The sequence below is a fragment of the Lipotes vexillifer genome, unplaced genomic scaffold (assembly GCF_000442215.2).
Source record: "Lipotes vexillifer unplaced genomic scaffold, Lipotes_vexillifer_v1.1 scaffold250, whole genome shotgun sequence".
NCBI classification, from domain to species: Eukaryota; Metazoa; Chordata; class Mammalia; order Artiodactyla; family Lipotidae; genus Lipotes; species Lipotes vexillifer.
Genome location: NW_006785198.1, coordinates 475,458 through 501,009, shown reverse-complemented (window position 1 = coordinate 501,009; position 25,552 = coordinate 475,458). Strand labels below are relative to the sequence as shown.

The following is a 25,552-nucleotide window of genomic DNA, read 5'->3' as shown; positions in this document are numbered from 1 at the left end:
TTTACATTTATCCTGCATCCCTTTTTCTTTGGTAAGAGCACCAGCTCCTTAACTGCTCCTCCTTTACCCTGTGTGGTTCCAGTGGGACTGCCAATCATGGTCACGCTGCCTTTGGCAGAGGATGTTAGTAGGTGATCCAGGCTAAGCTATTTGACCACATTTCTCAGGACACAGTGATTGGTTCAAGGAGCGGGCACATCACCCAAGCTGAAACAAAGTCTCCTCCCAGAATTTTCTGGAATAGATACCATTTTCATCTCTCTCTGGTAAAAAGCAATAGTAGGTTAACACCCAACGCAGCCAAAAATTAATTAATTAATTTTTTAAAATTAAAAAAACATGGGCGTCCCTGGTGGCGCAGTGTTTAAGAATCTGCCTGCCAATGTAGGGGACACGGGTTCGAGCCCTGGTCCGGGAAGATCCCACATGCTGCGGAGCAACTAAGCCCGAGGGCCACAACTACTGAGCCTGTGTCTAGAGCTTGTGAGACACAACTACTGAGCCCACATGAAACAACTGCTGAAGCCCACGCACCCTAGAGCCCCTGCTCCGCAACAAGAGAAGCCACCACAATGAGAAGCCCGCACACCTCAATGAAGAGTAGCCCCCACTCGCCACAACTAGAGAAAGCCCGCGCACAGCAATGAAGACCCAACTCAGCCAAAAATAAATAAATAAATTTTTAAAAATTATTAAAAAATAAAAGCAATAGTAGGTAACCCAAGATCTGCCTGCATTCATGTTCCCTACCTCATGGAGAAGTCTTGTCCTCAGTAGGATAGAATGAGGTCAAATATACTGAAGGAGGCAAAAATAAGTGCAGAGAGTAAAGAAAGAGATTTTTTATAAAACCCCTGTCTATATAAACAATTTGATCCAAAAATGTATTACAAAATTCTTGGGCCCATTCAAGGTATAGTATTTATTGCTGAAGGTTTAGAATACTGGGTAGATGGATAAACAACAAGTTCCTACTGTATAGCACAGGGAACTATATTCAATATCCTGTGATAAGCCATAATGGAAAAGAATATGAAAAAGAATATATATATATATATATACATATGTATAACCGAGTCACCTTGCTGTACAGAAGAAATTAACACAACATTGTAAATCAATGATACTTCAATAAAATTTAAACAACAAAAAAAACCCTATGTCCATAGCAGCACTATTTACAATAGTCAAGACATGGAAACAACTTAAATGTCCATTGACAAATGAACGGATAAAGAAGATGTGGTACATATATACAATGGAATATTACTCACCATCAAAAAGAATGAAATAATGCCATTTGCAGCAACATGGATGGACCTAGAGATTATTGTACTAAGCAAAGTAAGAAAAAGATAAATACCATATGATATCACTTATATGTGGAATCTAAAATACAACACAAATCAACATATCTATGAAACAAAAAGAGACTCACAGATATAGAGAATAGACTTGTGGTTGCCAAGGGGTTGGGGGTAGGGGAGGGAAGGATTGGGAGTTTGGGATTAGCAGAGGCAAACTACTATATATAGGATGGATAAGCAACAATGTCCTACAGTATAGCACAGGGAACTATATTCGGTATCTTGCGACAAACCATAATGGAAAAGAATATGAAAAAGAATCTAGACATATACACATATATGTATAACTGAGTCACTTTGATGTACAGAAGAAATTAACACAACATTGTAAATCAACTATACTTCAATAAAACTTAAAAAAAAAAAATAGAATACTGGATAGGAAGAGGCACTTTCGTATTTGTTTTTTGTCCAACCAGTTTACACGAAGAGTCTTTGTAGTATCCAGACACCATCTCTTCTGTTCAAGAATCTCCTCTTCAACTTCATTGTCAAATGCACTGTTCCTCACTAATATCGTAAACATTTGTAAAAATGTAGCAATATTCTTATTGCTCATACTGCCATGGCTCTTTAGAATCTCATTTATATTGAAAGAATACAGATATTCTTGAAAATTCTGTAATATCGTTTATTTAATGCTGGTTTGACCATTACTCATGAGGATGCATCATCCATGGTGCCGTTCATGAATACTGGCTTCCAGTGATTCTCTTAGAGGTGGTTACTGTGTTTCACTGGTGATGACCACAATGCAAGCCTTATCCAGAGTGTGCAGTGATGGATCATTTGTTTTCTGTTCCGATTAAAGTTACCATTTATAATGTTATAGCATTAACATAGAACAGTATATCTTCCAACCACATCATTTATTTAATTCTTTAGGCCACAATCCCTCACAATCAATCCATTCAAAGCGTGTGATCTCTTTCCATATTGACCATATCCCTACATCCATATACCTCCATCCACTGAGAGATAGGCAGTGGGCCCATGGGAGAGAAGGTAATAGTGATCCCATCTTCACAAAGAGTGTATGTCCCTTGTGTAGCATGGCTTAAGATTGACTTAGAAGAGCACAACATCACCATATCAATTGAAATAAGAGAGGACGTGAGCAAAAGGCTCCAGTGGCTTTGCAGAGAACGATCTCAAAGCCCTCAGATGAGAGGCATGGCCACCCCCAGAGTCCTGCATGACACATGGTATGGAACCTGAAGAGGAGATGGGGTGACTTCCCTGGGTGCCAGTGGTGCAGGCACACAGGGTAAAGGATGCCTGCCACCACTACCCCACAGCTAAGTGCTGTAGCCTGAAAGTATCACTGTGGTTGAAACTTGGATGGGCAACAGATGACACAGGGACCCCTGCATGCAGCTCAAGTCCAGAAATTAGCAGTGGGTTGCTAGTCACCCAAAGACCTGAACTTATCACAATTAAGAAAGTGGAGAATCAGGAAGCTTCCATTGAAACTATTGAAGTCACTAGAGTGTAAGCTCTATCAAGGAAGTGATTTGGTCCGTTTGTTTACTGATGTGTTCTCAGCATCTAGAATAGTACCTGGCACATTAGTAGGAACTCAATAGTATTTGTTGAATGGATGAAAAATACACAGTCATAGCTGCAGGTTAAGGACCAGGAAACTGGGATCAGGAGTTGCTGCCATCACTTCACAATTGGCTAGAGAGTGGGATGTGGATTCTGGTCTCTGCAGTCACCATAACTTCCTCTTAACAACTGGAAACTGGTGCTTAGATATTGGAAAGCTGAGTCCAGTCAGTGCAACCACTGCAACTACCTCACAATATCCACAAACTAGAGACTCAACACTGTCATCCTCAAACCATGTTTGCAAATAGTCAAAGCAGTAACAAGAATTACCTGTGCCTCAGTTTTCCTTTCAAATCTCACACTAGTATATCTAATTAGTGGATTTTAATTTACATTCAAGATTTACCTGCAAGAGAGGTTTGGGTAATGTGTTTTCTTTAGGTCTCTGCAGTCAGGACCCTCACTAGAATGAGGTAGGTAGAGAAGATGGAAACCATTTGTCAATCTCAAGTTCAAAAGAAGAGTGCCTTGGGATTAAGTCCTGAAACACACTGTATTCATTTTATATTGCTACAATAACAAATTACCTCAAACTTAGAGACGTAGAACCACACATGTTCACTAACTCATACTTCCTATGGGTCAGGAGTCTAGGCATGGCTAAATGGGGCCACAGGCTTCAATCTGGGTGTCAGCTGGGCTGTGTTCTCATTAGAGGCTCACCTGGGGAAAGGTCTTTCGTGTTTCCTAAACTTGTTGGCAGAATTTATTTCTGTGAGCTCATGGTGACTTGCTTCTTCAAGGTCAGAAGGAAAGAGAATCTCTGACCTTCTAAGGGCCTCCATCTGATTAAACCAGGCCCCAGTCAGGATAATCTCCCTTTTAGACAATTCAAAATCAACTGATTGGGACCTTAATTATGTCTACAAAGTGCTACCACTGTTGCATATTTTACTGGCTAAAAACTAGACACAGGTTCCACCCACACCCAAGGGGAGTGTGTTATATAAGGTGTGACTCAATGGGGGGGGTCATCTTAGAGTGTGTCTACTATATACTCCATGATTTAAAGGTCACAAAAAGAAGGATAAGCAAGGCAAACCAAGAAGAATGGCAAGTGAGAAGAGGAAAGAGGGGGGAAAAGGAGATTGTTGGAGTATGGAAATCAAGTGAAGAAATTGTTTCAACTGTGTTATATGCTGTCCAGAGGCTGAGAAAGATGAGAAGATGAGGATGAACAAATGACTATCTGATTTGGTAATGTGACCTTGGCAAAGGTTTTAGTGATTGAATGTAAGCCTGATTAGAAGCCGATTCAAAAAGGAAAGGGAGGTAAAGATGTGGAGACACTGAGCACAGACAATTCCTTTAAGGAGTTTTTCTGTAAAGGGAAGCAGAAGAATGAGGTGGTAGTTGGAGGAGATATGAGGTCAAGGAGGGGATTTTTTGAAAGTGTTGTTTGTTCGTTAATGAAAATGACTCAATAGAGAGAAAAATATTTGAACGTATAGGAAAGCAGGGAGGCAACCATGGGGGTAGGAGGGGTTGGAATCCAGTGCACCAGTGAAGGGGATGGTAGACAGGAGGCTGAGCCGCTCATCCATTGCAACAGAAGGAAAAGAGAGTATAAAGGGACAGATGCAGCAAGCAGGAGATTTGATGGTGAGAGTTTCTGCTGCTGCTTACATTTGTCTGAGAGGAATGGTCGATGAAATAGGAGGAAGGAGATGGAGTTTTGAGGAATGAAATAGCCCTGGGAGACTCAAATAAATTGACCAGGAATATGCAGAAGAATCGTCAATCAGCAGTTAGGGGCAACTTAAGGTCTGATGTCAGCATAATCATTTTTTTTCTTGAGGTATATTTAGATTCTTAAGGGCAGGAACAGAGCAGGTAGGGACAGGACTATTCCCAGAGTTGGGATTTTTTTTTTTTTTTTTTTTAGGATAATATAATGGAAGCAATAAAGGGTCAAAAGAGGTAAGAGCAGATTTAAAGGAGTAATTATAATGCGGGACCATGGAATCTAAGTTAGGTAAGGAGGGAATGAGGGCCTGGGGGATGGAAATAAACAGTGAAAAGGCAGTAGGGTCAGAAGAACAAAGTGCCTGGTGGAGTAGAAGAATTTTTCGAGCTTAGGGCATGAGCTGGATGTAGAAGTAAAATGCTTAACACTGAGATAATTGAGGGGATGCAGTTATTATAAATGACGAGAACTAAGGATAACAGTGGGGGTTGGTGGCTGAAGTGGCAGAAGAAAAGGTCGCTGGAAGAAAAGGTCACTGGAAGTAAAGGGATTGAGGAATAGAGAGGCCATGAGATTGGATGGACCAGCCATGTAGATATTGAAATCACCAAGAATAATGACAGGAGACTGGAGGAGAGAAACACAGTAAACCTGGTGTTGAAATCTCCAAGGAATGCGTGGGAGTGACAGGGAAGACAGGAGGAGACACAGCAAGAAGGTCTGGAGGTGCAGTCTGATAACATCAGCTTCAAAGCAGCTGATGGGGGAGGGCAAGAAAGAGACAATGGCTTGGAAGGGGCAGCAAGGAGTGAGACAAGCACCTGGATCACCTTCTGACCCAATGGTGCATGATAGGTGAGAGAGACCTGGCCACCACTCATGAGGGCTGCAGGGAATTCAGTGTCCTCAGGGAAAGCCAGGTTTCTCTCAGAACTAGAAAGTGAAGGCACTGTTCAGAGAAGAGTGTGGATACAGGGGATTTTTCTGATGACAAGCCAGTATGGGGATAAGAATTTGAGTGATGAAATTTGACCTGGGAAGCACGGGTATCTTGAGGTCACTGAGATAAACATTTAAGACAAGATGGGGTTCCCTGGTGGCTGCTTCAGTAGAGGGAATAATTAATTCTAATTATTCTTAGAACTTGACTCAGGCAATTCTTAGGTGAGAACAGGAATTAAATCCATTGGAATTCAACTGATCCAATAATGCTGTTCATCCTTTTTCCTTAGTAACTTGTGTTGGTCTCCTTTCCAATCCTTACTGATTCTGTCCTGCCTTAGTTTCTCATCAGTTCTGATCAAATCCAAACTCCTTAGCATGGGAAGGGCCCTCAAAGAGCTGCCCTGTCCTGCCCATCAGCCTCAAGGGCCCCGACTTCACCACAAGCTCTTGCTGTGCCCTTTGTCTCAGGGCTCCAGCTCTTTTTCACTTGATTATCTTGCACTCATTCTTTTAAGGTATAATTCAAATCTTTGGAAGGATATACAAGAAATTGGTAGTCCTGATTGTTCTGAGAAGAAAACCGGGCCTGGCATGGGGAGCATAAAGGGAAACTTTTCAGAGCATGCCCTTTTATACATTTTGAATTTTATACTATATTGCCACATCTTTAAAAGTAATGAAAAGTTAAAAAATTTTAAAGCATCAAATGGACCAAGAAAAGAGATGCATTTCAGTGTTTCATCCTCCATGAAATCTTCACTAACTTGATGCTTCCATCCACTGAGGCATGATCATGCCTTCCACATTACTCTATTACAGCATTTATCAGTCTACGTTGTAATTATCTGTAAACAAGTTAACAGTCTTAATGTCCTCATAGCCCGGAAGCACCTTGAGGGAAGGGACTTACTTTGTCTCATTCACCTTGGAGTCTAGTACATGGCAGGTGCTCAGTAAAAGCTTGTTGAATTAATGAATGAAAAAAATTCTTCTGCACAGAAGGGAAAGAAAAGATAGGTAAGCAATTCCTCTTCTTTTACAGATGAAGAAAATGAGGCCCAGAGAGGTGATTTATTAAGGATTGGTAGCAGAATAAAATGAGAATCCAAGCTTTCTAGAGTCCAAGTTTGGCATTAGAATAAGTTGTGAAACTTTCACGTTGGGACAGCAGATGTGATGTGGATTATACTTACTTATTTTGACCTGAGTTTCTGGATTTTCAAGAAATTTCTGATGTCCAGAAAGCTGCCCAGTTAACCTCCAAAGGATACTTTCATGTATCAGATCATGGGTCCTAAATTTGGGTTCGGAAAACATGGATTCTAAGGACCTCATAGACTAGGCTTACACTGCAGAGAAATCACAGGAAAATCTTGTGGCACATTTGTTTATCTTAAAAGCTGTGTTTTGTTTTATTGTTTTCCTGAAACACACGCAGTGCGGTGGACATAGCTACACACAGTAGCTCTCTGTAGAGATGCTAGAATAGCACAGGGAAAAGTGCCTGTGTCAACTCAAAGTGATGTATTCAGTTCTCATTTGTTAGCATTTGCTGAATATCCAGGGCAGTGACCAAGGGCATTTTATTTTACACAGCAGCCATGTTTTTAATGTGTAAAGTGGTAGCGTTAACGATTACTTGAGCCAGATTTTAAGTACCCTGGGGAGGTCTGCTGTGGGCTTCAAGATCAGTGGTCTTCAAACTTTTTGCTCACATAACTCCCTGAAAGAATTCTGAAAAACTTGCATCCTTCCCATATTTTTATGTTGCCACCTATAATTTTTCAACATAAGTTTGCAAAGAGTATCATTTCCAGAGTATTGCATGCAATTCATGATATTTTAAAATAAAGCTGTTAGCTCACTTTTTAAAAGTTACCCCAAGGAATCTAAATCCCACGGTACTTTTTTACCCAACATTAATTTTTTTTTTTTTTTTTTTTTTTTGGGGTCCGGGGGCCTCTCACTGTTGTGGCCTCTCCTGTTGCGGAGCACAGGTTCCGGACGCTCAGGCTCAGCGGCCATGGCTCACGGGCCCAGCCGCTCCGCGGAATGTGGGATCTTCCCGGACCAGGGCACGAGCCTGCGTCCCCTGCGTCGGCAGGCGGACTCTCAACCACTGTGCCACCAGGGAAGCCCAACATTATTAATTTTAAATATATGTAACCTAGCTCTTCTTTAACAGCCAGAAAAGTTACATTGTTCCTTCTTCTTGAACTCATATTTTCATTTCCAATTCATTTCCATATTTCCATTTCTCCCACAGAATGCTATCTTATTGCATATTTTCATGCTTGAAAAATTTGTTTTGATCATTACATCATTCTTTTCAACTACATACTTACCTAATTTTACTTTCCGGTAACTCTAAGGTCCTAGGAGTTATGTCTCTGGATGGAGTTATTACTAAAATTATTAGTAGTACACTATTGATCAGTGGCTATATTACAAATTGACAACCATTTTTAAACATAAAAATAAGATTTTATTGAAAATGCATGTTAACAAAACGGAGGGGACTTTTTCTTTTCCAGTGGATTTGTGGATGAATATTATAGAGTGAGATTGAGTTCCACCCCAATTCTATTCATGCATTTGACAAGGTTCTTATAAATGCTGAAGCATTTTGTTCACAAAATAAGTAGATGGGAACGTAAGGTTTTTGCTGTAGCCGTGTTACTCAATTCCTTTAACTCCTTTCAATTATATGCCAAAAACCATGTGATGACCTCTCATTTAAACTCTTTTTTCTTCCCATTGTTTGTCAAATGACCCTTTATTGAATTATGTTCCTCTGCAGTTCTTAACTAGCTGGGCATTCCACCGCACCACTGTTGTTGTCATTCATCTATGATGTCATGAGGATGATGACGGCAATCCACATCAGAGACCACAGACCTGGCAGTCCCCAGGATCTATTTAATGGTTCCAGAGTATTCTCTAGCTAAAGATTGGTGTCTCATCTGCTGGGCAATGTTGACGATCTCATCAACAGTGATGTTCCACTGTGCTTAATGTTTTTCTGCTTCTTTTTGTCTTTTGGTTGTTTCTTGAAGGCTTTGATGATCAGTACTGAGACACAGGTACCACCTCAGTCTGGGCCTGTGTGTTCTGAATGGTCAGTTTCACTGTAGTCCTCAGACCCTTCCAATCCCCAGTTGCCTTTGAAATGTTATCACCAACCGCTTTTGGAGACAGACCCAGGGGGCCAATCTTGGGGGCCAGGGCAGATGTGGCACAGACTTTTCCACTGGTGCACCTCAGGTATACAAATTTGATCTCCTTGGGCTCAAACTTAGGCAACATGGTGAGGTGGCTGGTGTCAGATAAACCCGGATTTCAGAGGACCGAAGAAAATTGCACCTTGGCCTCCTTCAAGCTGAATCTGAATGAAAGCCATTTAAAATTTTTTTTAGTGCGCTAGCAGGTGACACTTTTGTTCCCCAGTCATCATAGTCATTCCCTTTCTCAACACTAACACCGGCTTCTAATTTTCCATGTCTTGTGCACCTGGGGTGAATGCACCATGCTACAATGTGGAATTTGTGAGAAGAATGACTTTCTTTTTTTAAGTGGAAAAATGGCGATTGTAAAAAAGGGATGGAAAAGAGGCTGCAAGCATGTTCTCAGGCAGATAAGTTTTAGGAAAGTGTAGAAATGAAAGTTGAGAATGTGGAATTGATCCCCTTAAAGCTATTCATGCTGTGTAGCACTACAGAGTCTTCGTGTACATGGGCAGAACGTGGTTATCCCAGTTTGAAGATTTCTGTTCACTAATTGGCAGGCATTGAACAAAAATGATTGGGGAGCAAGAAAGATTAAGGCAGTCCTAAGTAGGCTGGGAATGACATGGTGGTTAAGAGAAGAGCTCTGTAAACCCTAACTCTGAAATTTACTAGCTGGGTATTTTTAGGCAAAATAACCTCTGCCTTCTTAATTCCTAGTCTAGAAATAAAAGCAATAATGATACCTACCTCATAGCGTTGTTGTGAGGATTAAATGAATTAATATGTAAAGCACTTAGAACACTGGTGGACAAATAATAATCACTCAATAAATCATTAACATTAATACTAGGAAATGATTACATATGACTAAAAATGTTATATATGACTAACTCCTAAATAAGTTAACATTCCATATATACTTTACTGTTAGCAAAGCTAACCCATTTAATTTGTAAATTAAATGAAAAATATAAGTACCCACAGCAAGTATGGGGCAGAGCCAAGATCCTTGCCCAGAGTTTACATGCTTAATGCTCAAGCTATGCTGCCTCTTGAAAAAAAAAAGAAAAAAGAAAAAAGCAACAAAAATAAATGGAACAGAAGGTGTATGAGTTGTAGTTATTCTTTCTAGGTCAAAGGGTAGCCTATGTTAGGCAAAATTTATAATATGCTTACTTTGGAGAGGCAAGAAAAATGTTTGATGTGTTCTTTCCTCATCTTCTATAATCACAGAAAGTGCCATTATTTCCATTTAAGACATTCCCTCCCCCTACACATAAACTAATTACTAAATATATCAACCACTTTTGGTGCTTAGAGGTTCAGGGGTTTTGCCTTGCTACTGTCTGGGGCTTCAGGCAGATCACGTTCAACAGTCCTATCTTTGTTAAATGAAAATTAGAGTTTTTTTTCAATATTATTTTATTTCTCCAGTATTTCTAATTGTCCCTACCCCTACCCCATTCTAAATTTGAGTTTTATGTTTGATAGCATATACCATAAGTTGTGAAAAACACAACAAAGAGCTTGAAAACCCTCATTTGAATAACATCGACTTTAGGAACAGCTGCTAAGATAAAATAAATCCAAGAAAGCTCAGCAACCAAAACGCAATTGCTTTTCTTTTTAAAGGGACAGGCAGATTCACACGCGATTGTTAAGTCTTAAGCAGTTACTTTAAATCAATGCCGTATTTTAATTGATATCTAAGTTTTTCAACTCTGAATTTTTATGTGGGTGTTTTACCCAGTGTACAGAGGATTGTATTCCACTATATTTCAAGTTGAACAATTATTTGATGACATCATTGATAGAGGTTTACAAAGCAGGAAATAAAATCCACCAGAAATCAAGCCTTCAGATTTCTTCTTCCCTGAGAATGCAGAAAGAGAAACTTTGCCTAGTGAAATAGAAATAATGAAATCAAATGGAAATTTATTACTAAGATAAAATTGAATTGCCAGTTGCAGAATAAAAAGATAAGAACTGTTTTGTTGATTGCAACACCTCAGCCATCTCTACTGAGATTCATATTACAGAAAACTCTTCATTAAAATAGTTACCCAAAAGTCTGGGTTTTAAATAAGGAAAGGTGAAACTCTTAAGAAAATCCAACATATTAAAATATAATCTTATAGAATGGACAAATAATGAGATTATTTGTTCTACGAAGGCGTCATTCATCATGCAAATAGATTTATCGTAATTTTAAACATCTAGTTTCACTAGTACATTCAGATTATGACTTGATTTCTTTTTTTTTTTTGCGGTACGCGGGCCTGTCACTGCTGTGGCCTCTCCGGCCACGGAGCACAGGCCCCGGACGCGCAAGCTCAGCGGCCATGGCTCACGGGCCCAGCCGCTCTGCGGCATGCGGGATCCTCCCGGACCGGGTCACGAACCCATGTTCCCCGCATCGGCAGGCAGACTCTCAACCACTGAGCCACCAGGGAAGCCCTATGACTTGATTTCTAAATGCATTAATTACACATGACTTTTGCTGGAATATACCTATAACATAACCTATATATAGGTTACCTATATACCTATAATATAGAGAGCAGGGAAACATATACCTATAATATACCTATAACATAAAGCAAGTACTAGCCAGAAAACATAGTGCTGTGGTCTGAAATTTTCAAAAAGGCAAATCATTTTGTGCAAAGTTATATTTATCAATGTGTCTTAATTTTTCTGGCCTAGTTAAATTAGTAAAGAAAGAAAGAAAATATAATTTAGAAAAATGTTAATATCTAAGATACATATTTATAATTCAAAGTATAGACACAGTCCCACATTTTCCCTGCTTCTCATTTCATTATTCCATTCAGTCCTCTGTAAATAACTCCTATACTTCATTTTTCACTGACTTTTTTGCTCACTTGACTGTTTCCACAAGTGGCACTTGAGTATATCTGTGCCAATAAAATGAAATATCACACCATCAGGTCACTTCATGAAAGTTCTTTTTTCAATGTATTATCAGGATGCTTTGGGCTGCAATTATCAAACAACCTAACTAGAAGTCACTTAGACCACGAAGCATTTATTGTTTACTAAACAGAATGCCCAGAGGAGGAAAGGTGGGTTTGGGAGTTCAGTGATGTCAACATGGACCCAGGTGGCCCAGCCAGTATTTCATCCCGGGCAGTCAGACTCAAGCGTCAACGGATTATTCTGTGTTTCTGGGAAACTCTGAGTTCCTGTGTGAGCAGGGGTCTAAAACCTCTCAGTGTCTCACACAGTAATCATTCAATAAATATTCATTAAACTGTTAAGGAAATTTTCAAATAAGAGCAGGGAAACTAAGACTATGTGAAATAAAAGGGTGCTTTGGTACAGAATTATATCACAGCTATTCAAGTTAATGCTGGATCTTTGTGCTCTGTGGTTAGATTTCAGTATAACTAAAAAACATTTTGAGTCATTTATAGTCCCCCTACTTCCTTGGAGGGTCTTTTGCTGTCCGCTCAATGCTTGGGGTTTAAATCTGCAAGCTTAGAAGAAGTAGACTGAGCCAAATTGTTCTGTATGAGAAAGGTTTAGAGGCCACTGTAGTCAGCAAGGTAAGCTTTGTGCAGCGTTTCTGTGTGTGTGCATGTGTGCGTGTGTGTATGTTTGCATGAATGTTCATTGCATTTCCTAAAGGAGGTATGCTTCTCTTTGGGAAATACAGGGTTTGAGAACTACTCTTGTTGGTACCTGATCACTTTTCTGTGATAGCACCTTATTAACTGTTGGAGTGACTTATGCATAATCAAGTTTTATATGAAATATTTTTAAATTAATAAATCAATTTTGGGACAAATGCAGAGTTGGAAACCAAAGAGTTAGCTTGGTAAAAGTCATCAGGTTCAGAAAAAACGTAAACAAAACCCCCCAAAACAACCAAACAAACAAACAAAAAACACTTTCTAAAGAAATCGTAGAGCAAAACATTCAGCAGACCAGACAAAATCTAAAGCACTAAAAGCAAACCACCTAGAAGATGATCAAGCATTTTGGCCGCTGTTCTGTGTGTTTGTATATGGTGGTGGGGCATGGGAGGTGGGGTAGGGCAGGGAGGCAGGGCGGGTAATGAGGAGGGATAGTTTTCTGAGAATCTTCACCTGGGTGGAGGTGGGAGGAAGAGGGAACCACAGTGGTCTGCTTTTTCTGCAGACTCAGCCAACACTTTATAAATGGCACAGGACTGTCGTTTCAAGCTGAACCACTACTGGCCCAAATCCAAAGGGACTGGCCAGAAATGAAATCATCTTTGGAAATGCAGCATGATGCAGAGATTCACTCAGATAGCTAGAGGAGCCAAGCCCAGCTAAGTGTAAGGCCACCTTTTAGACCCGGAAGCAGACCTAGTGGTCTGGTTTCTACTTACTGCTAGGCTTGCAGAGTCAGGATTGCCCCAAGGCCCTACTCCAGTTCCCTCTCCTCTATTGAGTACTCCCTGACCACTTCAGCCCTCAGAGAGGATTCTAAAGTCTCATGGCCCTTGGAATTTGTCCTATACCATTTTGTAGTTAATTATAAACAGGCTTAAATTGATCTTGTGAATAAAATGAGGCTATGGATATGAAAGTTCCTAGTACAGAATCCAGCAAGACTTTGTTTCTCCACCCTGCCACCCCTAGAAAGACAATCGTGGGCAGAACACAGAATTAATGAAAGTGAGGCCATTAACAGAGGTGATCCCGCCCCTCTTCTCATCTGTTAGAGCATACAGGCCCTGAAAAGCAATGGTCTTCACTAGATCCAGAAATTGTTGCTGCTATTGAAATAATCCAGATGGTATGAATTACAGCAGAAAGCCTTTCTAAGTTGGCCCATTATTATCCAGATTTGAATATACATGGTATTAGAAGCAGTGTGTCCTGAATGTTTGCTGGGGTATTTGAAACACTGGTTTCTGAGGAACACATATGAGAAAATAGGGGGTGGATTATTAACTTACTACATGTATTAAAATCAGAGCCTATTTATTTCAGCAAAATTAAAATATTTTAAAATTATAATAAAACATACTTATAAAAATTCATAAGTCACCAAAGTTAATAAAATGTAAAGCAATCTTACTATTAACAGTATGGTTAGCAGCCCTCCAGGGAAGGCATGAAGGGGCTGGGACCACAGAGGCAAACATGACCAACAGGGTCCCTGCCTTCAGGGGGCTTACATTCTAGTGGGAGGAGACAGGCCATAAGTAAGCAAGCAAGTAGACAAATAAACCAGACATGGGAAGGTTGCTTTACATATGGGAGCGGGATCTGAATGACGAAAAAGAATCAGTCTTGAAACCTTCTTGGAAGAGCCTTGCAGCAGAGTGAATGGCAGGTTCAAATGACCAGAGGAGAAAAAAGGGGGCCACTACGGCTGGCACTTTGCATAACCAAAGTAAGAGTTCTAAGAGGGGTATAGGGGCCAGATCATGCATGCATGACTGGGTAGGAAGTTCAATTTCATGCTAAATACAATGAGAGGCCATGAAAGATTCTTAATTGAAGATGCGGGGGAGGACAGCAGAGAGGATCTGAGCTTCATTTTTGAAAAAAAAGTAGGGGCAAGAATGGAAGACTGCAGACAGGTTGGAAGAGATTCATTCACACATACACACAAACATATAGAGTTTAAAATACATGTATACTTTTCCTTCAACTTGTTATTAGTGTGTATTTTTAGAATTCCTCTTTGAAATTATGTTCACAGTCACTTTACTGTCTTAGAAAATCAAACACATCTTGTTTTTTGACCATTCCCTATCCACCCAAATGCAGTAACTTAGTTGGAAAACACAGGTTTTGGCATTTTAACATGACTCCAGAATGTGTTCATCAGATTTGGCTCTGAACAACTTTTGGATCCCTCCAAAAAAATCAGATTTTTTCTCAAAGAGAGAATTCCTTTTAAACTTCAGTGTCTCCTAATGTGATACTTTTGAGCAGCATCATTGGAACATGTATACAGCCTGCCAAAGTGATTTATTTGAAATGAAAAACATCCATTTGAAGTTATATTCATTTATTCACAAATAATTATTGAGCACCAATCACTAAGTACCAGGCACTGTTTTAGGCACTGGGCATACATCAGTGAACAATCAGACAAAATCTCTGTCCCTGTTGGGCTTACATCCTAGTAAAGGGAAATGGACTAAACAAATAACAAATGAAAAAAAAGTAAACTCTGTACTATGGTTGAAGATTACATAAGAGCAAGGTAAGAGATATTTTTAGAAAGCTGGAGGGGGTTCCAGTTTTAAATAATGTTGTTAGGTTGGGCCTCACAAGAGGGTGACTTTGGTTAGATTTGAAAGGGAAGAGATAAGTAATATAGATTTTAAGAGGAAGAACATTGAAACAGAGGGAATAGTGCAAAGGTCCTGAGGTAGGAAAGTGCCTGGCAAGAACGAAGAACAGTGGCTAATGGAGAGAGTTGTAGGATATGAGGTCAGATAGGTAAGGAGATGGAGGGCAGGTCATAAGAAACTTGTAGCCATGGAAAGAAATTTGGCTTTAACACTGGTGGCTGGGGGGAACCAAAACAGAAAGTCGTCATGATATGAATTATATTTTTAAAGAATTACTCTGACCACTGTGATATAGACTACAGAGGAGCAAGGTGGAAGTTTTGATGTGTTTTGGAAAACAGCAACACTTGATAGTCACATCCCCTTAATTTTGCTAGAAGGGGGGGAAAAGTAGGCACAGTTAAGCATTAAAAAACATTCTAGATTGTGTCTTTCCCCTTTATTTCCTTTAGCATAGCAAAGTTCTATTAAGTCCAATTCCTTTACCTCTGGGCCAAAAAGCGACCTTACACTATTTTCAGGCTGTAGCCAAATTCTTTATCTTGTCCTGTACATTAGTCAGGATCTTCTTGGCTGCAAGTAACCAAATACCTGACCCCAAATGACTTAGGTGATAGGCCACTTGCTGTCTCATATGTGAGCAGTCTGGAGGTATGCAGAGCCAGGGTAGGTTAACTTAGCCACTTAGTGGCTTCTAGGTTCTGGGTTACCTTTCCTGCATTTTTCTTGCTCATTGTTGCGGGATGTGCCACCACAGCTCCAAACATGTCTTGCTTACTGGAGGATGGCTAAGGCAAGAAGTAAAGAAAAGACTTCTTAGGGGCTCTCAGGGATAAAACCCTTCCCCTGAAGTCCCCTTCCCCCCACTTCCCATTATGTACTCACCAGAATTAGGTCACATGCTTAGCTCCTAAACCAGTCATTGATAAAGGGGGATGAAATATCAAGACCCATCTAGACCAGTGGCTCTCAAAGTATTAACTGGAGAAAGGGGGGGGGGCACGGGGATTTTAGGAAGTGATCCCCAAGACCCTTTCAGGGAGTTTTCAAGGTCAAAACTATTGTTATAATACTAAAATGTTATTTGCCTTTTCTTTTCTCCCATTCTGAGTGTACAGTGGAGTTTTCCAAAGGCTACATGAAATAGTGCAATAGATTAAATGCAGCAGATTTGAAGATCCAATTGCCTTCCATTAAGCCAGACACTAAAAGATATTTGCAAATTTTTTAAGTACTATGATTCTTTTTACTATGTTAGGGGGAAATATAGTTATTTTCCATAAAAATTTGCTATTTATGATAAGATGTAATTATTATTATTTTAAAATAAATATTTTTAAATTTCTCAGTTTTAATTTCTAGCGTAGTAAATATCAATAGATATAACCCACATAAACAAAAGCTCTTTGGGGCCCTCAAAAATTTTTAGGAGTAGAGCAAAAGATTCTAAAGCACTAGTTTAATCAGACAGCTCTGATTCATCCTTGCGGCTGGGGGCGGAGCCGAACTTCCTGGAGCTCACCTCTGCCTGACCCAAGCCTTCTTAAAATCCTGCAATGTAAGTGGTTAGGTCACAACAGGGAGTGCCAGACGCTGCGTATCGAATCAACCGATCTCAAAGCTTCTAGCTAATCGGAGAGTGAGCTCTCCCTTTTTGACTGTGAGGAGGTTAAAACGGTCAAAATGAACCTGGAAGTGTTACTTCAAACTGTCACACTAAGTTGCTTCTTAAGATGGGAAGGGGTGTGGGATTTTGGGGGGTGGACAGTTGAAATTTCAAAACCCCTCTCGGGAGCAGGTGTAACCCCTTTTACTCCCATCAGTTGTCTGGGTTAGCGATTAAGGTAATTATTGGTAATAACTGGCTTTCCTCCCTACCAGGCTGCGCTAATAGCGTCCTTGCAATGAGGGTCCTAACTGGCGATTCGGCTATCATTCACTTATGCTTAACAGCATCAATCCAGGCCTCCTGATTGCGTAGGCCAAAGGCAAACAGGAGGATTATCTTGGTTTCTGAAGTTGTCGCCATGGCATGTTCATTTTCTCGCCTTGATCTTTCATTCAGGAATGGGGATATGTGTATGTAAATTGGAAGGGGGCACTCCCCTCTCCCTTGTTCTTCAGTGTTAATATTTCTTGTCCCTCTCTCATCCTATTTTGGTTTCAAAGTGCTCTCAGGAGCCTCCTTAAAATACCAAACCTATTTTTCCTTTCTCGAGTAAATTTCTTGGCTTCACTTTAAAAAAATCTATCCAAGTACATCTTGTGTTTATAACTCAACTCATATGCCTGCGATTTCTCCATCTGATCTCTTTCCTTTCTCTGGCCTCTCATCTTCCCTGGAGAATTTTAGGCTGCCGTGGAACAGGGGAGGAGCCTGCATGACCCTGGCTACGGGTGTATCAGGCATACATTTTCTTTGCGCCTATTTTGATCAGTGAGTGTGGGACTTTTTTGCATAAACGGCTAGTTCACAAGTGCCTTTTCTTAGTCTTTCCGCTGTCTTCCGCCTAGGTCCATTTCTTGCCCTAATTTTACATGAACTTTCTCCTTGGCATTCTCGACTCCCGGCGCTTGAACCTCCCTTCCCCTAGGCCTGACCTAATTCTGGGGGCCGGCTGTTGTTTGGTTTATTTCCCCACTTTTGCAAGCGCACGTGGCTTTTCTGGGCGCTTCACCTTTGCTCCTAGGGTGGGTGCTGGGGTTCACCGGGGCTCGGAACACGCGCTTTAAAACAGACACGACTTCCCCACCCCACCCCCAGCCCCACGAAGCTTTGGGCCCCGAGCTCCGCGGGCGTGAGGAGGGGGTGGGGAGCAGGGCCCAGCAGGGTGAATCACAGGGCGTAACAGGTGCCACAGCTGCAGCTGCGCCAGCATCCCGCTTAGGCTCTAGGGATAAGGTTTTCTTTTTCTCCGGGTTTTTTTGGAGGTGGGGAGGAGACTCAGGGGCCCCCACCGGACCAATGCAGGCCGCGGTTGTTCATCGCCTAGCAACTGGCGGAGCCAATGGGAGGAGGCTGGCCTGCGGCGCCAGCGGCGCGGGGGCGGGGTGGGAACCTTGCAAACCTGCAGAGCCCGGGAGGCTGCAGCGAGGGGAGAGGCGGAGCCCGGCCGGAGGCGGGGAAGGCGGGAGCTGGAGGTGGAGGCGGGGCCGCCGGCCCGGGCGCTGCGTGCCGCGGCGCCTGTGCGGGCCCTCGGGGCTGCGCGAGCAGGTCTAGGACGCTGAGCGGTGCGTCTGCGCCGCACCCGGGGGCCGTGACGGTGAGAGTCTCGCCCCGCGCCGGGGATTGTGACGCGCTCGCCCGGAGAGGGGCGACGGTGCCGGCAGGGACTGGGGCCTGGGGCCTGGGGCAGGCGGGCGGGGTGTGGGCGCCGGCGAGGGGCGGGCGGGAGGGCGCGGAGGTGAGCACCGGCACCTGGCGCGGCGCCCCGCTTCTCTGCGGGAGGCTCGGCGCGGCCGTTGGGGCTCTTGGAAGAGGAAGGCGAGCGGTGACCCCCGGCCGCGCCTGGAGGAGGAGGTGGGAGGTAGGTGCCAGCTCAGGGACAGCTCCCGCTGGCGGTCGCAGCGCTAAGCCCCAAATCCTATCGGGGATGGAGAGAGGGTGGCGCCTAGCGTGGGATGACGAGCGACGCGGGGACGTGGGGGAGGAGGGGATGGCCAGTTTGGGGCTGAGGTGTCCGCTTAGCAGAGGCTGCGGGACTCGCGGGCTTGGGGGATTGTTAGCTCGAGCCGCAGGGGACAGCCGTTAGAATGAGTTGCTGGTGGCCTGTGGCCACTGCAGAGGAAGAGAACCCCGCCAGCGGTCTAGTTAAAAGACCTGGGGAAGAATTTACATCATCTACAGGCAGGCATGTGTGAGAATATTTTGGTGTAGAATTTTGTGGTAAAGTACAGTAAACTGAATTGTGAGCTCCCCGCTCTCTTTCGAGCCTATGCTGATCGCCCAGTTATGCAAGTCACTTGGGCCCAGGAAATGGAATCTGCTAAATAATTTGTTCTCAGCACGTTTATATAATGTGGGGATCTTTAAGTTATTACACCATTTCAAGGTCCGTAGTTGTGATTGCCAAGTTACCATTACTTGCAACGGGGATAATAGTTTTTGTTGAATCTGAGACTGTTGACATATCCCTTTTCTGGACCCCATAATGGGGCGACGATTAGAAGAGGCACTCCTCCCAAGGGTGGTTCGGTGGTGTAAGAGGGGCTGCCTGGAATTCGAAATTGCTGGGCTCCCCTAACAGTTCAGAATAGAGTCTAGATCTAGACTAGAGTTGGCTGTGATTGATGGGAGCCTTGGAATCCTTCATGGCTCAGGAGGGATTGGTTTACTGTTTAAGTAGGAGAAAATTCTGGTAGCCTTGATCCTGAACTGAAAAGGTATGACTTGACACATTTAGGAGGCTGAGCAAAATTTGAAAAAATTAGAGATCTGGACAGAGAAAAAAAAATACCTTTAAAGTTTAGGTCAAGCTATCTCGAAATTTAGGAGGTTGAGGTAGATTTACGAATTTGGATTCAGTCAGCAAAACTTAATCCATCAAATCTCCTGTCCTAGAGCTATCATAACCTACAGGTCTAGGGAGCTTAGGTTATTCATTCAAATTAAACAAGTAAAAGCTAGTAACTAGTTTGATGCTCTCTTCTGCCTGCTGTCAGTGAAAGTTTCTCAAACAAAATGGTTCTGTGAAGAGAGGATGAGGAACTGATAGTTAAAATGAAGGCTCTTTGGTGGCTTGCTGGACCTCTTCAGCCAAGTCATTTTATATCCTTCCTTCCCCCATCTGTACAATGAAGATAATAAAGGCCCAGGATTAAGTAACATGGGTGAAGCAGCTTGAAGATAACTGTGAAGACTTAGTTATTCTAGGATGAAATGTGAAGATCTCCTAACACATTGCGCCTTGTGACGGGACTTGTTAAAGCACATTGCGTTCCAGACGTGCTGAGACAGTGTATGAGAAAAAGAAAATGTTAACAGTTCAGATGATTTGCCCAAGGCCTCAAGGCTGACACATTATATTCTTGGGCTGTCTGAAAACCTGACATAGCTTCTCTTTGACCAAGCTAGCTGTGACTCAGGTTTCATAAAAGTAAATATTTGAGTGCCTTCAATGTGGTATGCACCTAGAGATAAAAAGATGAAAAAGATGCTGCCCCAGAATTGTGTCATTTTAATTCATTTCACACACTTAAATTGGAGCACTTCCAAAGCCTTTTAAGTGATGTTTTTTCATATCTTTTACCAATAGTTGTAAACATGCCTTATTGGTTTGACTGGGTCATAAAGAGGTTTTGGTAGTCCTTGGGTCTCTTTTGTGTGTTTGGTGATGGTGCTCATGATTAGCTGGTGATGAAGGTACAAGTTATCTTGAATTCACGAGTTTTGGGGATGAGAAAGAATAGAAAAGTGCACCATTCGTTATCAGTAGTGGAAAGCTACCTAAAATCTTTACTTTTGATAATGGATCAGTATTATATAGTTCCTGCAGATTTACTGAATTATGCTTCAATGATTTACTCTTTTAATAAACATTTATTAAACACTTACTGAGCCTCTACTTGCCAGATCTGAGGATGAAAAATATCAGTGTTGCCTTGTGGAGTTTGTTTTTAGGAAATTTACAGTATAGTAAGGGAGAGAGCGAAAATGAAAATTGCGAATATGAGAAAGCTTTAAAAAAGAATTTCAGGACTTCCCTGGTGGCGCAGTGGTTAAGAATCTGCATGCCAATGCAGGGGACATGGGTTTGAGCCCTGGTCCGGGAGGGTCCCACATGCCCTGGAGCAACTAAGCCTGTGCGCCACAACTGCTGAGCCCTTGTGCCACAGCTACTGAAGCCCGTGCGCCTAGAGCCTGTGCTCCACAACAAGAGAAGCCACCGCAATGAGAAGCCCGCACACCGCAACAAAGAGTAGCCCCTGCTAACTGCAACTAGAGAAAACCCGCATGCAGCAATGAAGACCCGACACAGCCAAAATAAATAAATTTATTTTTTTAAAAAGTAATGATGATTAAAAAAAAGAATTTCAGTTGTCTTGATGGAGGAGGAGACGTTCACCCGATGAACACATATGTTGCAATGGACCATTGAAGAAGTATAGGTGGTTTGGTAGTTGGGACCAGGTAGAGTGGGTTAGGGTTGAGGTTGGAGAACAGAGCTATGACCTTTGACTAGTAGGTGATAGGGAATCTTTAAAAAGTTTTATCCAGGGGAATTTTATTTGATTTTTACTTCAGAAAGGTATTTCCACCAAAATCAGTATATTGCGTGGTCCATAGGCGATCCAAGTAATATCTGAGGCAGAACAGTCCTACACAGTGATTAAAGACTTTAAAAGTATGTTATTGAAGCCCCCAGAAACTTCAGAAAAGTAAAACTGATTATTCATACAACCAACCTTTACTGAGAATCTTTCTTTTTATAATTGTGGTATAATTGACATGTAACGGTGTATTAGTTTCAGGTGTACAACATAATTTGATATTTGTGTATACTGCGAAATGGTTACTGCAGTAAGTCTAGTATCTTCTACTTTTAAGATTGAGGGAATAGAGATACAAAGACAAATAAGATACACTCCCACTTTCAAGTAACTTGCAGTTCAGTAGGAGAAATGACACAGTTGTAATGCAGTGCTGAATCTGAGTGTCATAAGAAGCGTAAAAATGTCAGGTCTTAGCAATGTAGGATTCTGAGATGAGAGAAGACACAGATTCTTTCAAATTGAAAATAAGTTCTTGAATAGATATTAAACTTTGGCCAGTTAAACAGTCAGTACAATCTTAACTATAACATTTACAGTTCTCATCTATTAACCCTCACTTCACACATTGCCCACCCTCCCTCTTACTCTTTTGTGTGAAATTTTGGGCTTGACTACCATACTGCTAGCTATGAGACCTCAGCAAGTACCGGATCTTCTCTGTGCCTTAGTTGTCTCATTTGTAAATTAGGAATAGTAATACCTACTTCATAGGTTTGCAAGGATTAAATAAGAAAACATGTTAATATCCAGAACGGTGCATGGAAAAACACTTTACATCTTTTGAGCACTTAATATTTCTATTTGACATAAAAATGCTGTAATTGAATAAGAACTAAAAGACAGGATTTTTTTATTTTTTTAAGAGTCACTCATGGATCTATCCCTGAGTATCAGGCAAAGCCTCTACATTCAGAAAAGCTAAATATATTCTGTTAAACTCTGCTTCTCGAACAAGTGACCTTTGTTTATTATCTCCTTTTCTTATTTGCTGATCACTGTTCTGAAATCCGATTTCCATTTTTACCCCTCAGCTTTGTCATAAAGTCACTAATTACCAAATCCAATGTAATATTCTATTTAGCTCTTGCCCTTTTTATGGCATTTGTTGCTGTTCATCACTTCCTCCTCTTTAAAACTATTTTCCTTGGCTTTCCTAAAACTCCCCCCACCCCTGGATTTTTATCTCCTACATCTAGGTCACCTGCACTCACCTGTTACATGTTGATGTTCTTTAGGGTTCTTTCTGCTGCCCCTTTTTTTCTGTATAGATTCAGATTCTGTATAGATTCATCACATGTATGCTGATGACTCCTAAATCTGCCCTGATGTCTTGATCTCCAGGCCCTGGAGTTTGTCTCCATTTGAATGTCTCATAAGGGCATATGTAAGCCCAGTGAGTTCTACTTGGAGCTTTATATCTCCACTCACTTAACCAAACCCACTGGTAACCTTAGTCCTCTGTTCTCTTTACCTGTGTGACACTGTTATCTGTCTAGTACCAAAGACAGATTTTTACATGAGAGAATAAATGCCTCCCTTTTGTATACTTGTCACCATGTTTGTCGGCCCAACTTCTGAAGTATTTCATATCCATCCTTCATTGTCCTCATTGTCACTGGCTAAGTTAGCCCGCCAACCCCTGACCATTAATTGCTCTGTGCCATAATATTTTTGTGCCACACCTGCTGAAAATGGGACCTATTTTGGAAACATAATGTGGGAGGAGATTTCTAGAATAATATTGTTCTAAAAGAATTGAGTTTAATGAGTGGCTAGTAGATATTTGTAACCCGCCATTGCATATACACTCGGCCCTCCATATCCACAGATTCAACCAACCGTGGATTGAATTCAGTCATTTGAATTGAACCCAGATTGGTTGAACCCTTGGCTGTGAAACCTGTGGATAAGGAGGGCCGACTGTATTCATTGTACTGTACTGTCATTTTATATAAGAGACTTGAGCCACCTCAGATGTTGGTATTCACAGGGGCTTCTGGAACCAATCCATTTTGGAAACTGAGGGATGACTGTACTTTTTACGTGAGAGTTAGTACTGTTTAGGTTATAAAGTAGTTTTGGTTATAAAGGACACAGTCTTGAGTTTGTCAGTCTTTTGCCAGTTGATTTTAATCTGGTTGTTTGTGCTTCCTATCTAAAAGATGGCATCTTCAGCATGATTCTTTGACAGGTATCCTCGGAGAAATAGTGGGCTTGGTTCCAGACCACTACAGTTTTGTGAATATTGCAATAAAGTGAGTCACATGAATTTTTTGGTTTCCCAGTGCATATAAAAGTTATGTTTACACTATATTATAGTCTGTTAAGTATGCAGTAGCATTATGGCTAAAAAACAATGTACATACCTTAATTAAAAAATAGTTTATTGCTAAAAAATGCTAACTATTATCTGAGTCTTCAGCAAATCCTAATCTTTTGCAGTAGTAACATCAAGGATCACTGACTGCAGTTCACCATACAAGTACAATAATAATGAAAAAGTTTGACATATTGTAGGAATTACCAAAATGTGGACAGAGACATGAAGTGAGCAAATACTGTTGTGAAAAATGGTGCAGATAGACTTTTTTGTTGCGGAGTTGCCACAAACCTTCAATTTGTAAACGCAATATCTGCAAAGCACAGTAAAGCAAAGTGCAGTAAAATGTGGTGTGCTTGTATTCTGTATCCAAGTTTTAGAAATCTCCTATGTAGGATCTAGCATGTAAAAGCAAGAAGACTTTTTAGAAATCATCAATAAATACAGTCTGTCATCAGCTGTGTTATTTTATAATGAGGAGATGGGCTCAGAGAATTTATATCATTTGCTCCAGGCCCTGAAAAAAATTTATTTATTTATTTACTTATTTACTTCTGGCTGCATTGGGTCTTCATTGCTGCACATGGGCTTTCTCTAGTTTCTCTAGTTGCGGCGAGCGGGGGCTACTCTCTATTGTGGTGAGCGGGCTTCTAATTGTGGTGGCTTCTCTTGTTGCGGAGCTCAAGCTCTAGGCACACGGGCTTCAGTAGTTGTGGCATGTGGGCTCAGTAGTTGTGGCTCACAGGCTCAGTAGGTGTGGCTTGGGGGCTTTAGAGCGTGGGCTCAGCAGTTGTGGCACATGGGCTTAGTTGCTCCGCAGCACGTGGGATCTTCCTGGACCAGGGATCAACCCCTGTCCCCTGCATTAGCAGGCGGATTCTTAACCACTGTGCCACCAGGGAAGTCCCGCCAGGCACTTTTTGAGTATCAAGAGGAGGCCGGGGTTTGTTAGGCTTTGGAATCAAATACAGACATACCTCTTTTTATTCTGCTTCACTTTATTCTGTTTTTTATAAATAGAAGGTTTTGGGCAACCCTGTGTTGTCAGATGATGCTTAACATGTTTTAGCAGTGAAGTATTTTTTAAGTAAGGCATGTACATTGTTTTTTTCAGGCATAATGTTATTGTACATGTAATAAACTACAGTGTAATGTAAACATAACTTTTATATGCAGTGGGAAACCAAAAAATTTGTGTGACTTGCTCTGTTGTGGTGATCTGGAACCAAACCACAGTATCTCCAAGGTATGGCTGTACCTAATCTTTATTCTTACCTTGCAGGAAAAACAGCTGGGTTTTCCTTTCTGTCTTCCAGGTTTGCAACTGGGTAAGGTATCTAACCTCCCTGAGCTTCATATTTTTCCATCAGTAAAGTAGTGTTATATCTACTCCTTCCTAGGGCTGTTGTAAGGGTGAGTGACGTGGCTGGTGAATACATCTGGCAGGTAGTAAAGGCTCAGAGCAGCAGTTCTTCTCTCCTACCAGCTTCACATAATTAGCTAGAACAGAAGTTCTTAATTCCCTGTCCTTGATCCTTGGCAAATCTGTGGATGGCTTCACGGATCCTCTGACTGTGGCCAAAACTGCCGGTTTTGTACTTTTAAGTGGGAGGCTCAGAGGCTTTGAATTCTGTGACCCAAAACAACTTAACCTCTGGGTTGGCTGTAGTCAGGCCTAGAACCCCAGGGCTCTTGATGCCTCATAGCCAGACTGGGTAGAATTTAGAATTGCTTGAACTATTTAAGGAAGAGTGTGTGTGTGTGTGTGTGTGTGTGTGTGTGTGTGTGTGTGTGTGTGTGTGTGTGTGTGTGTGTTTT

The 25,552-nt window shown here is 41.6% G+C and overlaps 1 protein-coding gene and 1 pseudogene across 4 annotated transcripts in view; one reads left to right on the top strand and one right to left on the bottom strand.

Moving 5' to 3' along the window:
• Positions 1–8,413: 8,413 nt before the first annotated feature.
• LOC103072753 (60S ribosomal protein L12 pseudogene) lies at positions 8,414–8,916 on the bottom strand (annotated as a pseudogene).
• Positions 8,917–18,328: 9,412 nt separating this feature from the next.
• Positions 18,329–25,552, top strand: part of SSX2IP (SSX family member 2 interacting protein) — a 40,464-nt gene continuing 33,240 nt past the window's right edge. The window contains exon 1 of one of the 4 annotated variants that reach the window (XM_007457225.1): positions 18,329–18,404. The gene's annotated coding sequence lies outside the window, so the exon portion shown is untranslated. Of the gene's footprint in view, positions 18,405–18,516; positions 18,669–25,552 lie in introns of those variants that run through there. The other 3 variants (XM_007457227.1, XM_007457224.1, XM_007457226.1) reach the window with 3 other exon arrangements.